Source organism: Pygocentrus nattereri, chromosome 18, assembly GCF_015220715.1.
Source record: "Pygocentrus nattereri isolate fPygNat1 chromosome 18, fPygNat1.pri, whole genome shotgun sequence".
Taxonomy (NCBI): domain Eukaryota; kingdom Metazoa; phylum Chordata; class Actinopteri; order Characiformes; family Serrasalmidae; genus Pygocentrus; species Pygocentrus nattereri.
The window spans coordinates 26,320,587-26,338,531 of NC_051228.1; the positions used below are offsets into that span (position 1 = coordinate 26,320,587).

Sequence of the window (17,945 nt, forward strand, 5' to 3'; positions counted from 1 at the left end):
ATGAATAGGTGTGACAGAAGAGTAAATACAGCAGCATTTTTTCTAACGCAATGTGACATCTGTGTGGAAAATCCACCAAAGACATGGACAAGTGTATCTGGATAGGACTAAATTTACCAGAAGACAACCGAGTTTGGGTTAAAACACAGCAGGTAATTCAGCCTGTAATTTTTCTCAGGGGAGGAGGGAGAAAAACATCAACATCACAAAACAGTTAGGAAGGAGCACCTGTAAAAATGGAAATGATCCCAAGACGCCATGAATTTAATCCTGTCCAAACAGGGTTTTAGTTTTTTACTTTCACTGATGTGATTTAATTCGCAGATGTAGTAAAATATTAGTTTGTAGCCTGCTGCAGTTAGCGCTTCGCGGTTAACATTGTGGTTGGTTATGTGTTTGAAGTGCTAAACAGATGATGTTACTGCACTGTGTTGGATCTCTGACAGGCATCGGTGAACATTTTTCCTGTTCAGTGATTATTTTTCACCCACAGACTCTCTTCCACATACACATTTGCTTAAAAACTGACAACTGCCTCATGGGCTGCTGTATTTGTGATTCAAGAAACAGAAAAGACAGTCCTCTGTCTCACTGTGTTCTGACCAGCACCTCAGAGTACACCACACCTACAATATAGTCTTTAGAAGCTCTTCTGCATTATTTATTCATCATTGTACTTGACAAGCTTAAAAAAATAAAAACGTTAAAACCAAGGTAAACAATGACCAAAAATGTTTTAGGTATGCTGTCGTGTTGTACCGCGTCATGTCGACTGTGTTGTGATGAGTTTCGTATTGAAGTTGCTGACAATAACCGGCTCTACTGCACAGTGAGTCATTCAGCTCCACTACATGCTGCTTCAGACTAAACCAGACTGCAAACCTACACACTGAATGTGCAGCTCAAGCTTACACAGGCTATCACAGTAATGAATAATCATACACAAAACCCACTGAGAGAATCAGATAAGAAAATATGCTGTACATCACCCAACAAGTGTTGTGAAGAGAAGCAGACACTCATACAGGGTGTGCTCAACATACATTTCTTTTTAACTTGTTCCATATTATTATGCACGTGCCATTTTTGGTTATTTTTCTTGAACAATCTTCAATAATTATGTGTCAATGTGGAAGTTATTACGAGTGGATATACTGATGGTGGCAATGGCTTTACTGATACTTTGGAAAGAACACAAAATACTGCAAAAAACAGTCTTTCTCTTCAATTCAATGGGAAATAATAAGATTCATAATGGGCCAAAACAGAAACCAGTTATATTTCCTGAATGGACAGATCCTTTTTCAAAAATAAACACAAGTTAAATCATGTTATAGGAGTTCATCTTTAACATCTCAACCACTGACCTTGTCCCATGTATAGACTGTATTTCAACTGAGGACACCAGTATTGCCTCCCAGACCTGCTGTTTTGAGATATACTGACACGCACAGGATGGCTCTGCAGGTTTTCAATAGTATTGGGTTCAGGGGATGATGGTGCCACACCATGACTTTTCCTTCTTTTATGGTCATAGCAACCAAGGAGTCAATGGTGTTTTTTTTACAGCAGGGGACGGTGCATGTCCCGCATGAAAAAAAATATTCTGAAAGGTTCTATTCTTATTTTTATACCATGGCAGAAAAAGGTCAGTTAGACAATATTGCAGAGGTCATTTTAACACCCCCGTGGATCCAAAAGGGACCTACTATCTCACTTTCAAATATTCCAGCCCAAATCATCACTCTGCCACCTCTTTGCTGATGTCACAGTTTTGTTGGAGCAGGGCAGCCATTCATCACCCATTCAGCACTCCATCGATCTGCATCACCTAGTGTAGCATGGCATTCATTGGTGAATAAAACCATCTGAAAATTAGTCCATGTATTTCTGATCCCATTGCAAACGTTTCTCTTGGTGAACTTTGCTTAGGTGTGGCCAAAATAGAGCTTTGTGCACAACTGCTAGCCTGTGGAGGATCCTACATCAAGAGGTTCTTGAGACTCCAGAAACACCAGCAGCTTCAAATACCTGTTTCCTGCTCGGCAGAGGTACTTTTATAGATGCCCTTTCATATCATTAATTTTTCTGACAGAAACCTTCCTTAATAATCCTTTATCTGACCGCATTCTTCTGTGCTCTGAATTGCTCACAGTTCTTTCACAGTTCAATGATCTATCTTCAGTTTTCATAAAATATCAATTGTTTTAATGCCTTTTGCAATACATTTCACACTTTTCATCTTCAAAAGATCTTTCTTCCTCTGCATATTGCATGAGAACTGTTACTTGCTTAATAATGTGGAACTATCTCTATAAGTATATTTCCCTTTAATCAAGATCCCCCGGCAAACTAACCAACAAACCTGTCTGAGATTGTTACCACTTATCTAAAAAAGATATAAGAAATAAAAAGAAAAACTATAACTTAAATGTTTATTTTACTAAAATCCTACCGATATGTCACTTACATAATCTGTCACGATTGGCTCCTCCCACTCCTCCATGTGCTTTTTCGTTTACTTTCGAACTTCCATGTGTGTTTGTTTTGGTTCAGTCCAGCCCCCTTGTTGTCTGACTCCACCCCTGATTGTTACCACCCATTTCCCACCTGTCCCTCATCTTACCTCTGTTATATAAGCCCTGTGTTTGCCCTGGTCTGCGTTTGTATGTTTGATGTTGTTTACTGTTTGATGTTTGATGTGTTGTATGTTGTTTGATCTTTCTGCCCTGTTGTTTGTTTAATCTGTTTATTTTCATTATGCCCGTCTCACGTTATCTTTTTGTTGGCTCTCTGACCATGGACCACCTAGACCCTGATTTTGGATTTGCCCGTAATAAATCTTGTTTTTCTCCGCATATGCATCCATCTCCTCATCGCTCCGCATTACATAATCATTTACAACAATGTGTATACACTGTTAGAGCTAAAGGTGCTGTGCAGGTACATTTTTCATTCATCAAGGTACAAACAATGTAAATGTTCCCTCAAAGGTACAGCAGTGATTTTAGGGTTTAATTGTGAACTTTAAATAAGTTTTCCCCAGGTGAAAAGTACCTTTTCATAACCTAATGTTTTAAATAGAACAATAAAATAAAAAGCCTGGAGATGAGTCGGGGTGTATGGAGTCAATACAACTTAGAAAATATAATTTCAGTGTATTATGGTACCATTATGTTCCCTGACTAAATGTACTGAAATGTTCATTTGAGGGTACCACCCCAGTGACAAAAGGGGCCCTGCCCCAGTGAGTGTTTCATACCTTTTTTCTGAGTGTACAGTTACATGATGAGGGCTTGTAAGCATGTCCCTATATATATTGCATATATCATAGCTATCAAATAAAAAAAATAAATAAATAAATGTGTCTCCATTTCAAGACAACCTGACAAACAGAAATTATCTAGAATTACACTGGTAATGAGTGGTTAATATAACTTTATAACTTTATTTAGAACTTTCAGCAGCCCATCTGTTTATTTTTACTTTGTTTATTGTTACTTTAATCTGTTTATTATTACTTTCTTTATTTTACTCATTTCATCGACTTTGATTTTTGGTCATACAATCATGAACATATTATAGTTTGTGTCCCCATCAGTTTAAACAAAATTACTTTGTAAGCACACAAATGCTTGACCTCACCTATTAGTACAGCACACTGATCCATACAAACAGTTTTTAATATCTCTGGGGACTAATACAGAATTCAGTTCATGTCTATGCTCATGACTGCTCATATCAAGTATTTTACAATGGCTTTGAATGTAGCTCAGCCAATCAACTTTCAGACACGGACATTTCTGTTTTAAATTCATATTTTAAATGGTCGCATCCTTGACTTTAGACAACTGAAGCATTTTTGTTAAAAAAGCAGCTTTTGTTAAAAAAAGACTATTTCGCTGGTGCTGTAAGTTAGACCTTTGGTTTTACTATAAAGTCGGGCCATTTCTGTCCTTAAAATGTACAAAAACAAACATTTACACACACAGCACAAGCATTCCTCAACCGCTCAGCTTCTCTCTTCTCCAACCTTTTGTGAGGCTGTCGTCCACTGTTCTCCTCAATCTGTCACACACACATACTGGGTGGTAACTCAATATCCCGAGCCTCTCCGAAAGCAGCCAGTGGAGGATGTCACAGTACATTTGTGTTCATTCTCCTCTTTCTCATATTGTTTGGCTGTTTTCAATTTCACTGGCAGGTTGGAGTTGTAACATCACTGATAGCACTTTTTTTTTTCTTCCACCACCATGATTTTTATTCCATGGAAGGCTGTTATTTATGTGATGCTCACACATGAAATCACAACCCAGCAGCTTGAGCTTGTTTTCTCTTTCTGTCCTTTTGTTACACGTGCACAAATTTGAGGTTTGAAAGTATGCCAGAGACCAAATCACAGCCGAGTTGATATTCACGATAAAGACTCCTTCTTGCATTATATTGCTTTGATACATCAGTTTTGGAAAAGTATGGGTAATTTATTTTGGAAAAAAGCACTTGCATTCCAACAATAAAATAATAATGAAATAATGTATGTAGAAACTGTAAATATGCATTTCTGTACAGCTTCTAATTTTTAGCTTTCTACATCATTCAATTGCCTAATCTGTTATCATGGTTTATGATATTATTGCAATGTTGCAAATAAACTAAATAAATAAATAAATGTGTTCTGAATGTCATTAAACAAAGCAGCAAACATGTTGAGTATCTGCAATTAAAGAATCATTAAAAGTCAAAATAAAAATCATCATCATGGAGGACTGTTAGCTGTTATGACTGGAGTTGAGATGTCTGAGAACTCATAGAGCACTGAGACCTTTACCAAGAGCAGTGAAGCCGCTCCAATATAAACACAACATTGAGCAAAATACCAGTACTTGTAATAAACCACCATGAAAATGGCACATACTGCACTATCATTATCATCATATCATTATAATCACCATGAACATGCTGTACCTGTCATTATATAACAGTGCTTAATGTTTAAAACTTTACTTTATTAGTAGCTTCTGTTTGGCAATAATGTTAATTTCTACTAATGGGAGATTTCAAGATTTTTTTTCAAGATTAACATTTTTTGGCTGTATTTTTTTTTTTTGGTACTACACTACAAAAGCATGTAACAAACAGTTGGGTAACTTTTTTGCTTTCATGCCTTTTACTTCATGTAAAAGTGAAGCGAACATTTTTCCTACTTGCCATTCTTGACATTCTTCCTTCTATAACAACATGGGTGGAACATTTTTCAACCAATCTGTTTGTGTGGATAGAAGTAACTGTTCTTAATAATATTATTTGGAACAGTTCACTGCTTTGATAGTCCACACTTTGCATTACACTGCAATCCCATTTCTATTACATTTATACTCGTTTCTATTTCACTATTAAACAGAATCAAAATGTTATCAGTCCTCCTCATTCAGAGCCTGTACCCTGGCCTGAGATCAGCTGCTATAATCCCATTCAGCAGGTCACAGGCAGCGTTCCTGCACCTCCAGTGCCATGAACCACTAGCACATCGTTTCGTGCTCAGCTCTGGCCCCCGAAATATGATTAGATTTTGTTATGCTTGACCAAGATAGGCGGTTTAGGATGCTAGGCTGACCCCTTCTCCAGTTAGCAGTGGCACAATGTCTCCCCAATGTCATAGCGGAGAAGAAACTCTATGTGCTGCACAAAGGCTAATAGCTAATTAATATGCAGCAAACAGTGGTGAGTCTGGCAATTAACGAGCCAGCAAGAAGCTTAATATGCACTCCCTTAATAGAGGACAGTTCAGCATGAAACATATTGATTAATAAGGCTTTGTGTTTACTAAAAAAGGCCCTCAACCATGCTTTGATTGCAGAGATGTCCAATAATTGAAACGATGAAGTTCAGATAGGAACTGAAGCACAGCAGGATGGAAAAACCAATCACTCAGAATGAGGATCCCAAAGAAAGAGCAATGTAAATGCTCTGACAAATCAATTGGTTATTAATTAGAAGAGGAAGCTAGTTGTATAACACACTAAATTAGTGGGGGAAAAAATGAGCAAATTGTCTCGTCACAGACGCTTTTCAATAAATGCATACAGAAAGCTGTAGTCAATGGGCCACAGAGCATGTTATGAGAAATTCAGATTATTAACCAAATAAATTGAAAGCGCGATAAGCTTAGTCCACTATTTTTCCAAGAATACCTCAGTAATACAAGAATGCATGCACAAAAACAAATGCTTGTAACAGTAGTACAATGATCTGGCCAACAAAACGATAAACGTCCTCTTCCTATGTTTAACTTCCCTTGTGTAAACTCGTCCAAAAATGAATGCATACAAATGACAATATGCAAACGTGTGATTGGCAGCCCCCAATGTTGGTTTTTGTGCTTTGCCATTGTTGGAGCTGGAATTATTTATTTTCCCTCAACGCATTGTTTGAATAGCAGGATGGACTGAGCCTGATATTTGGCCTGGTAAATCTGCTTCCTGAATTCCATTAAATCAATGACATCTATTTGGAAATCTGTTGATACCCTCAGCACATGGGTTCTAGCACAGTCTCCATGTCAAATATGGGCAGTGCCCAGACGCTCCTCAGTATTTCCATTTTCTTTTTACTACATAACTTTTTTATCTGGTTATAAACAGGCAAAAATAGGGAAATGATTAAAGCATAGAAGCACATTACACACTGTGCACTATTTACACATTATTTGTATTTTCTTTCAGTATAAATTATTTTTCCAACTCTAAATGATAGTAGACAGACATCAGTTTCTCCTTGCCATTGAATCATCTCAGCACTGAGTGCTAAAACTATGAGTGGAGATAATTATACACATACTAAATGCATAAAAGCTAAATAAATATTGTTTATTTATGCCCGCTTGATGTTTATAACACTGTATAATATTAGTGCAGTTTCATCTGGTATCCTGGATAAAATTCTTCCTCAGGTAACATCTGTCATAACTGTTATACTAATATGCCATTAATAAGTGCAGATAACACAATGTACAAACCATGCATCTGAATTAGTCCACTTTCTCTTCGAAGCAGCAGATGAAAAGGACTGGTCAATCTTTAAAGATTAGCCATAGCATGGAACAGAGCCATCAGAGCAACAAAGAGCTGCCAAATAAGTGGCCAATTGTAGGAATTCAGATGTGGATTTAGCACTGAAAGCAATATTGGCACAGATTAATCTGTATATTGTTCATAATTGTTTTTACTATTTTTGTATAAAAATAATGACCTACTGGGTTTGGTTGTTGAAAATATTTCTTATTGAAAAGTGAAGGGACATGCCTGAAAAATATGCCACTGGTAACCTAAATAAAATATGTATTAATATGTAATATATAATAATATTAATGTTTAATCTAAAATGGTTTTATTTATTTAATTTTTTATTATATAATGGTATACATTTTGACATTAATGATACGAGGTCATTAACCTTATTAATGCAAACTTAAATATCTGATATAATGATATATTTAGAAAACACTGTAATGCAAAATTTTAATAGTATGGCTCAGAGCCGTTAAAATCAGATGATCCACAAAAAACAAGTAGATCAACTGTGATTCAGTGTTATGTGTTAATTATATGAGACATATAAGGAATTACTTGAAATAGCCTGGCATACAATTAGTAAATAAGTAAGCAATAAGTAAATATTAGCCTCTTGAATCCAAGGAGACTTATATGTGGGTCCATGCTCCAATTTTTCACTCTCATAACTACACAACTTACATTTTTGTTCCAAAGTGGTTACTAAAAAATAACAATCAGGTTGACATCTGTACTGAAAACAGTGGTCATCATTCCTACACAAATTACATATGTTCCATGAACTTACATTAAGTTAAATAAGTATTTATACACAGTACCTCATCATGTGATTTTAAAGCCATTTTTTACATTTTCAGTGTGGTTAATAAACCTAGGCTTCAAGAGACACACTAGGCTATTGTCAAAGCAAAACCCTCAAAAGTGAGAAAGAAATCTAGCACAGCAGTGCTTAACATTTCAAACTCACGTCAAACACTGAGCCTCAGCATTTCTGGCTTCAATACACTTTGATTAGGAGCCTCTTGTTAATATCGCTGTATGAGATCTCAAAATAAGAGAATTCCCCACAAGCAGGAGAGCTATTCTAACAACACTTAGCTTATGTTGTCAATGCTATCAAATGCAGAAGTACTTATTCCATTTCTCTGAGGGCACTTAATCAAGAAGCGGTCGATTGTGCTCAGAACAGGCAAGCAAAGAGATCAAGGTGCAGCCTTAATCAGCATGCAGCTGGAGTAAACCTTACATAACATGAAGAGTGGATACACCATTTAAATTCAAACGCTGACATCATACAAGTGAACAAGTACCTTTACAGAAGAAAAACTTGTTACATAAATTAAGAAATTGCAAGTACAGTTTCTCCTTTTCTCCTGAAATCTAAATATAACCTAAATCCTGTCCTAAAATATCAATTCAAACTGCAGGAAAAAACTGTGCCAAACTAATCCATCATAAATAAAAATAAATATATTTATGAATCACAGCTTTATTCTAAAAGCACAAAATAGACCATGAAAGACATCCATCACAGACACTGGATGCATCACACAGTTTTGTCACACCATGTGAGGTTTTCAAATTCAAACTAATTTAACATGTACTGAACTGACTAGCTAAACAAAACAGTAGTTCATCCCAATAAGATTTAGAATCAATAGCACTTATAATCAAAATAGATTGGTAATTAATATAGATTGGACAGATGCAATTAAATTTTTATTTTTTTGTTGCGGTCATACTACATGACATCCATATTTGGCAGTGCTACAGAAGTACTTAAATAGGTATTTTTTTCCCAAATTACAATACTACTATATGATGTCCCATTAATGAACTGTTTTCAACATAAAACCTCAAAATGGTGGTTTCGTAGTGATTGTGCCAGATGATATTTCATTAAATTAAAACTTTGGACAATTTTTTGTAAGTGCGTTAGGATAAAATGCTCAGCAAAGTATGTAAGATTTGGGGATCTGGGGATGAGTACATACAGTATGTAAGATTTGGGGATTTGGAGACTCCACTGGTAGAAAGGTAGAATTTTACACAACGTGCAGAAGAATGTTTTGTAACACCAGTTGTACTTCAGACCTCAACAAGCAGATGAATCTGAGGCTTGTGAGCACATTGAAAGAGTATTTAAAGAGAACTCGGTCAAAATTTGGTGAAGGTTGTGTCTTCTGAGGATGTACATGATCATCAGTATAATGATGATTTGGCAGTTAAGACCTATTTGAGCTGGACCTTTTGTTGAGCCTGTTTTTACATGAGGACATATGACATGGCCTGAATAATTCACATCCAAATTTATGCCTTTGACTTTAAAATGACAATTTTAGGTTGCATTAATTGTTAGCCCATCACACCCCATGACATTTTATGAGTGAAAAAATAAATAGTACATTAACTGTTCGATGTTTCTTGGTGTTTCTATTAATATCTCTTTCTATTAGTATCGATAACACTGTGCAGAAATGTGGTTTAAAAAGATCCTGAATCTATAAAGCCTGACCTTTTGATTTCTTCACATTGTGAGACTGTACGTGACTCACAAATAAAACAAATGACACACATGCCATCTGCCTCTTACTGTGTGTAACAGGTAGATTCCTGTGTCTATTATTTGCTTTTTGTCTGTAATTGGTGAATTTGTGTGTCTATCTATGTTTGGCACGAAACTGACCAATGGACACTTCCTGACCCATCATGTCGAAAACATTTTGTTTATCATTGAGAACGTTTATCTACTATTTTATTCATACATTCTACTACTTTTGTGAACCTTAGACTTTGGTAAACCCATTCCAAGCACCAAAACAAGTAGAACTGAGATTGACAAGTAGAACATTTAGATATATAATATATAGGTATCACGTCCTATGCAAGAGCCTTTAAAGATGAATTTAAGCATATATGCAAAAATCAAGAAATTGCCCTTAGACCCCTGAGGGTGAAAAACAAAGCATGATTTTTGAAGGCAATATGTTCAGTCAGACAGAAAAGTTTTCATTATGTAATCAGTTCATTTACTTTTCACATAAATTGAAAATGTCAGTTTTAACATGAAGTAAACATTTGATGATGCTTACGCCAATTAAAATGGTCCTAAATTACTAGCAATAAAATCTTGCTACATTAAAATAACATGTTTACCAAACATGATGATAAGGCTAATAGTTAATGGAAGTAGGCAGACTGCAGTGAGCATTCATTCATTTAGATGTTTGCTACCTGCTAAAATTTGTATAGGTTATAGGGTTAGGCTTTCAGAGCTACAAAGTTTTACTATGTTTTGAAATTCTGTAGAGACACGATTCTGTACATAGTCATGCTAAAAGGCGTCTGTTTCTGCTGACTAATCTGCTAGCTGACAAGCTAGTGGAGAAGAATGACTGGATCAAGCTCTCAGTTTGTGATGCGCCTGCAGATCCCCTTTAAAACCTGCAGCTCCGCACTGCAGTCTCTGGTACTGCTGTGAACACCTCGCACGGCTAGGCTACGACAACTGCTTACAAATGACCTCGTAACACTCAACAGCAGGGCCCTGATTAGATCAGGCCTCTGTGAAATCACCAAACAGTGACTACAGCAGGAAGCACATCCTCTCTGCACCACACAGAAAAATTAGGTGTTGACACACTTTACCTGTCCTGTCACTGCACTGAATTTCTTGATTATCCTTCCTGCATTCAGTGTTAGGTAGAGCTGCACGATACAAACCAAATACAAATTGGGATTAAACCGTTACACACTGCGATTTGATTTGCTAAAAAACTGTGAACGCTTGATTCAAACCTCAAACCTGTTTGTTCTTGTTTAGATCAGAGGTCTTTGAAATCGGACCTTGAATCTGTGAATTTTGTAACCACTGGTAGGTATGAATGACACTAAGTGGCCAATCAGTTACATTACATTACAACAGTTGAATTAACTACCAGTGATCAACAGGACTCAACTCTAGTTTAAATCATATGAATACCTTGATTCATCTTACATCAAAATATTGGTCACAAATCTCACAGTACACATTAAAACTATGAGTGACTGGTTGTAGACTCATTAGCATATTCTGCGATATCAGTATTGTGAAAGCTAATTTAGCAAGTACAATTAACAAATAAGATATTATTTAGCCTTAATATCCATAGTAAGCAGCTTTTAATTGAGACAGTGGTTTTGGATACTACATGTTTACCATTTAACCTTATATTTAGTGACTGGTTAGAATCTCATTTGCATATTGCAGCCTTCTGCAATATTAGTATTGTAAAGTACAATAATATTAACAATGTTGCACAGCTCTTGTTTCAGGGTAAGTTCTGTTTTGATGTGTGCTACGATTTTTGTTTAGCTTTAGTCTAAGAAACTAGTGGATTTATCTTATAAGGTGCCGGGACTGTCCGCCTGACAATAAAGCAAAAGGCTGCACTCCCTCATGCCTCAGGGTAGGAGTGCTTTCTGACATCTCGGTGGCATCTTCCCTTGGCAAGTGCAAGTGCGTGGCGAGGGACTAGATTGAGTTTGACATTTCCTCCAGTAACAACTGACAGGAATGAAAATAGCGGCGATCACGGCAGATCCAACTCTTTGCGATGTGTTTTTCCAATGTCCCCCAATGAACCCCACCAAGCTTCCAAGCAATGGTGGGCAATATTGCAAGGAACAGGTGAACAAATCAAACAGTTGTTTTTTTGCAGTTGATATACTCTACAATTTGTCCAAATTTGCCTTTTTGTACTGTATGTATTTATTCATTGTTTTAAAATATTGAAGATCCCTTGGTGTACTCAGACAAGGGCACTGTGCATTGATCTATCACTACACTAATATCATCATTCTGCCCACTCTTAAGTCCAAGCACCATTCCACCCATTTCACCCTTTCTTTCAGTCTCTCTCTCTCTGTCATGCACCCCTGCCAGAGTGCAGTCTGGCACTTAGGTCAGCCCATCACTGCCCGTCTGCATTGGCTGGCATTTTCATTCCCTGCAAATGACATTCATCCCTTTAGTCATGTAGTCCGCTAAAGGCTAATGGCTAAATTTGCACATAGCATTTTACACATTTCTAGGTCTAGGCTTTTAAATAGCAAGCCTTGTGCTTCGTCATCATATCCACTGTAGTTCACTGTAGTCCATTGCATGTTCATTTACTGTAATATTGATTTTTTCTTATGATGCCAGAATAACTTTGGTCTTGTATTACTGCCAACTAGAAAACTACGTCAAAAGACACTTCAGTAAAACTGCTATTATAAAAACTGGCTATTACTATATTTTTCCTATGTGCTACATTTGCCAGCTTCTCTGTTTGTAAATAGACCAATATAAATACTTGCATTGCTATAAATTTAAGAATGTATCAGTGTAATACGTCTGATATTAAAATATCTGTATTGTTCATTAATTGTAAGACAACATTAGAGACATTCTTTCCTTTTCATCATATTATTATCTTTTAATTTTTACAAACATTTGAGGGATTTATTTCATCCTACCAAACCAGATCAATTAAACAAATTCATCTGAATGTAGAAACACACAAACTGGGTCTTTGAAAACAGCCCAAAACTCAGTTCTGATCAGATACCTTCACGTATGTTCTGATTTATGGCATCTGTGGACAAACTTAGAGTTTGTTTCTCCATAAACAGAAAGGTTGAACATATCCCCCTGGGACAGAGAGTCGACCACTCAGAAGAGATGTGACCTATATTCCTGAAAGGCCAGATGAAAGCACGCTCGGCCAGAGCCAATTCACATCCTCATCAACAGACACTAGCAAAAACATCATCCACAACAGGCAGGCGCACAGAAGAAGAAGCATAGCAACTATCCATGTGAACAAGGTTAATTTTTTAGGCATAATGCTACTGTATACTGAGGGACAGATGTATGTGAGAAGGAGCAACGTAAAGCATTCCTTAATGCAGCTGTATTGTAGGCTCACAACACATCTGAAACTGACATTCGCTGTAGCTAACCATCCAAACTGAGCATAAGACTGAGTAAGAATAATGCCATGCTTTTTAGGTGCAGGGTTTAAAAGGGGAAGTGAAATAGGGGAGCTGTCAACGAGCTTGGGATAACAGTGAAAATGCCATCGAAAAAGAAGTTCAGTGAGAAAGTGGTGTTAATAATTTGTATAATAATAATGTGTTCCCACAAAACTTTCCACAGGGTGTAACTCCACTCCAGCTCTAAAAAAAACTTAATTCAGAAAACAAACAACACAGAAAGTCAATGACAGACTCTGAAGGAGATCTGAGAGTGTTATTCTGCTGAAAGTGTTATTGTCTTGGTAAATATTCTTTCAGCATATCATCAAGTCCTGCACTGTTAAAGGCAGCATGTCTTTGAGATATTAACCTTAATTCACGCCTCATTTTAAGAGGCAGAGAAAACTGATGCAAAACTAGCTATGAATTTATAGTAAATTGTACAGAACAAACCTCCGAAGCCAAGTCATCATTTTGTAGCCATAACCTTAAAAGGAAATCATTGTATAAGCAATTTTTCCCAGTGGGAAATATGAACAGGTTTCTCAAAAACTGCCAACATTTGCAAACAAATGTTCCAAATCTGACATGTTTTGTACTACACCCTTAAAAAAGAAGGTTCTTTAAGGGTACTTTAGAACAGAAAATGGTTCTGTAGAGGAGCATAAACACTCAAATAACCTTTTACATGATTAAAGGGTTCTTGGCATCATGTAAGTGTTCTTCAGTTTGATGGAGAATGTGTTGTATTTGGTTCTATATAGAACCTTTCTGAAAAGGGTTCTTCATGGCACCACAAATCGTTGTTACGATGTCAAGCTTGTAATAACAGATTCATCTTTTTTAAGACTATACATGCATTTTACCTTTAAATGTCACAGATCCTCTGAATTCTGAAGTCATTAAAGATTCAAACAGCTGAGTACAGAATTAACATTATTAACATATAATTAACATTAGGACTAGCAACCTCACTAAAAAGCCCTGCGCAGGCCATCAAGCTTTGCCAATTATGGTAGCTGTTTGGCTGTAGTGCTGGTGCCGTTTTATAATTTGTTAAATAATTTATAACTTCAAAGTGTTGAAGTTTAATAGTAAATTTACTGTCATGCAATGTCAGTGCAAAGCACAGGCATGTCAGCTTGCTTGTATCTATATAGCTACATGGATATAGCAGTAGCTGTATTTCAACTACTTAACAACCTCGTAATTCTCAGACTTCAGTGACTTTTTTATGAGAAAAGACTTTGAAACATTTTTCTTTACCAAACAGCCCAATAGCAGTAATCTTCAAAAAATGCTATTGATTTTCCCCAGAGAGAAAAATGCTCAGACCCGAATCTCCTTTTGAGAGCATGCCACTTCAGAGGTCTATATGTAGTCGCCTTATTAACATCTGTACTCTTCCTCTCATGTTTTGTAAAGTCCTCCAACAAATGCATATAAATGCGGGAGAGAAATGCAATTTGCATTTCTTCATGTATATGCTGCATAAACTACATGCCTGGCTTGTATGGCACCTTCGTACATAGTGTGCATGCTTTTTCAGGCAGAATGCATTCTATCATAGTTGTCAGACACTAATTTAGCTTACATGAACACAACACAGGTTTTATTAATCAGACAAGACAGAGGAGGAGCAGAATTTTGAATTTACACCTTTTACTTCACCCCAGAACTGTCACCATTTTCCTCTGTGAATCTACACAATTTAAACTGTCACCTTCTTCATCATCACTCCCATCACTGTGATTTCCTCTCCTCATTTAATTAAATTGTCCTTGTTCGAGTGACAAGCCAGTATATATATTCAGGATATCTCCCAGAAGAGCTTGTGGCTTCCTCACCCAACATCTCAGGTGAATTCTGCCATCATGTTTACAGTCATTTTATAATTGCGTGCAACAATCCTCCTGAATAAGGAGTGGCAGCGTGCATACACCTTCTGCTTGTTTGTCTCATTAAGTTCAGGATTGTAGCACTCTCCCGCTGAATGGAGGCCTTGTCCCCCAGACAATAGCACTAAATGCATTCTCAACGCATTGCTGCCTTGTCTGCGGGCGACCTGGGCAACCGCACAAAAAAACAAAAAACAAAAAAAGGCTTCCAGTGCAGGGCCAACAGTGCGTTCCCCTAGGACAGCTCAATGGAAATTAATTCACACTGAAATATCACACTGTGCTCAAGTAAAAAAAAAAAGTCTTATCGCAAAGCGCCGACTCAGCCAGACAAAAGGAGCAATCTGCGGAAAGGAGAAGAGGAGGAAAAGGAGGAGGAGAGGAAAGGCCTGTAATGTTCATGGGACACGCTGCCCTCCTCCACCGCTGGAGCATGCATACCTCTCTCCTCTCTTCTGCTCTGCCATCCATTCTATCCCTCAGTCCCAGCCATCATTATAGCCTAAAGCTTCCAGTGGGGGAGTGCCTGATCACTAGCATGGCTCGCAGGAGAAAGAGACATACCTGATCTAGCACTGGAGGATAAATGATTAAGTGCTGGCAGAATAGGACTGAGAGCGAGAGAGAGGGAGAAAAAGATAGAGAGTTAGACTTACAGAATGAGAGAGAGAGCGAGGGACTGGCAGAATGAGAGACAGATTGAGAGAAAAAAGAAAGAGAGACAGAAAAGGAGAGAGACAGACTAACTGAATGAGAGACACAGAATGAGAAGAAAGAGAGAGAGAGAGAGAGATAGCTGAATGGATGTGTAGCAGACTGAAGTCAATTGCTTTGGTTTTGTCATCTAACGGTGCAGTGAGCAGTCGCTGCTCTGATAATCTATGAGTGGCTCGAGGAAAAGCCTGAATTAAGGGTGCTGATGAAATACTGCGGCCAATCAAACCGCAGGCGGAAGAGAAAGAGAGAGGGGAAATGACAGAATCCCACAGTGTGAACTACTGGATATTTGGCTGCTGCTACTGGATTTCCTCCTCAAATGACTATCCCTTTGACGCCTCGGTTCCTGACCTAAGAAAACGTTCCGCAGTCTCATTCACATCTAAGGGAAGATGAGAAGAGGAGTACGCTCATCATCTGTGAAAAACTGAAAAAAAAAAAAAACCTCTAAACCCCGCTTTCATCCTCTTGCACTGTGACTAGCTCGCATAGGGGGAAAATGTAAAAAATTTTTTTATCTCTGAATGTCAAAGACTGAGGAGGAGAAGTCTCCCCGTTGCCATAGAAACCGAAATGAGGATGTACTGTATTTACCCGCACCAGACACAAACATGGGAAAACAAAGTTAAGTTTCTGTCATGTGAAGCGTCTGTAAAAACACAAGGAGTGATGGCAACTCGCGAGGGAATCACTCCACAAATAAAGAACACAGTGGTTAAAAGAGTTTACGAAGAGTTGATGCAAACATCAGAGGGACTACGTCTCAATCAGCGATGACAAGTCCCCGGTACAGGAAAGGTAGCGCTCAGCTTGTTCTGTCAACAGAGAGGTCAATGAGGATGTTTGCATATGTTGCAGTTAAACTGAAAGCTACCAAGCATCATCTTTTGCATATTGCAGCTGCTTCTGAAAATAGAATGGCAAAACTCCAAAAGTCGGTGATGATGTTTCTAAAACAGAAGGATGCAGACATCTTTGCTCAATTGTCTAGGGGCAAGCCAGGAACACAGCAAGCTTTTCTAAAAATAATGACTCAAACCGAGTCAAAACTTTCCCATCGAACTTGGAAAATGTTTTCTTCAAGACGTTTACATCCCTACTGGATAAACATTTGGAGTCACCTTATAGCTAAAACTACAAACAATGGTGATGCCTTTTGTTCACCACAGTTCTGAGTGCAGCATAAAACAAAGTAGGCTGTGGTGAGGTCTGGACTATTGTGCTGTCCAGAGTCGATGATTCATCACGGGAATCATCACGCCCTCCGCCAGCTGTTAGATAGCCGTCTCATCACTTCCCCCCAAGACCATCAGCACTGCCTCCAAACCACTGACCCATGCAGAGTTTCTAATTTGTACTTGAAAGCTTGCAATATTCACAGGGACTAGAAATAGTTAACAAACCAAAACAAAAATGTTCTCATCAAAATAGGAACAAGATCCCATTTGCATTCTGTAGTAAAGTCTTTATCATAAAATATGGTTAACCCATTAATGTTATTATTTTGTTCACCTTAAACTTTGATATAAAATGTCATGTACAGTTTTATATACGGTTGTGGCTGGTTTGGGGGTTTTGTTATTCTACTATCCCTGTATGTATGCAGATGTGCTGTATTAGAAGAACTATTAGAATTAGAATTGTTCACAGTGGTGGTAATAGGAACCAGATGTCTGAAGCTCTAAAAGCTTCCTCACGTAAAGTTTTTACCAAAATGGTTATGCCTGAAATATTGTTTTTAGGATAATTTTGAGACAAAAGTTTGGCCTATTTGTTAAAACTCTTGTAGGACTGTAGCATTTTTTCCAGTTTGCTGTTATTATTATTTTTATTTATAATAACATATAAAACTCAGAGGACACATGTAGTTTCACTGGTCATTTTGAATAATAAGTAAATGGCTAAATTTGTGCAGACATCGCTACCCCTGAATCCTATTGCTACCACTGTAAAGGAATCAGAAGCAGCAAGATTCTCTACAATGCACCATTTCACATTAAACCACCATCTAAATTACTAAACTATCCCTATCAAAAATAATGTTTTTGTTATCAACTGAAGAGATGGATGCAGAAATGTAAAACAGGATAAACAGTTTTGTTTCTAACCCCATATTCTACTAAAACTATCCAAAATAATATAACATCATTAATTAGTAAAAACAATTTACAATACCTAAACTATTCACACCATTTAGTTTTTATTTTTGATTACATTCTGTTAAAACACTTTTTTTTTTTTTTTTTTTAGCATTCCTTGT

General features: G+C 37.2%; 1 protein-coding gene across 1 annotated transcript in view; it reads right to left on the minus strand.

Moving 5' to 3' along the window:
* The window catches only part of LOC108428864 (ephrin type-A receptor 5), an 83,533-nt gene that overhangs the window by 47,109 nt on the left and 18,479 nt on the right, over positions 1–17,945 (minus strand). The window lies entirely within an intron of this gene.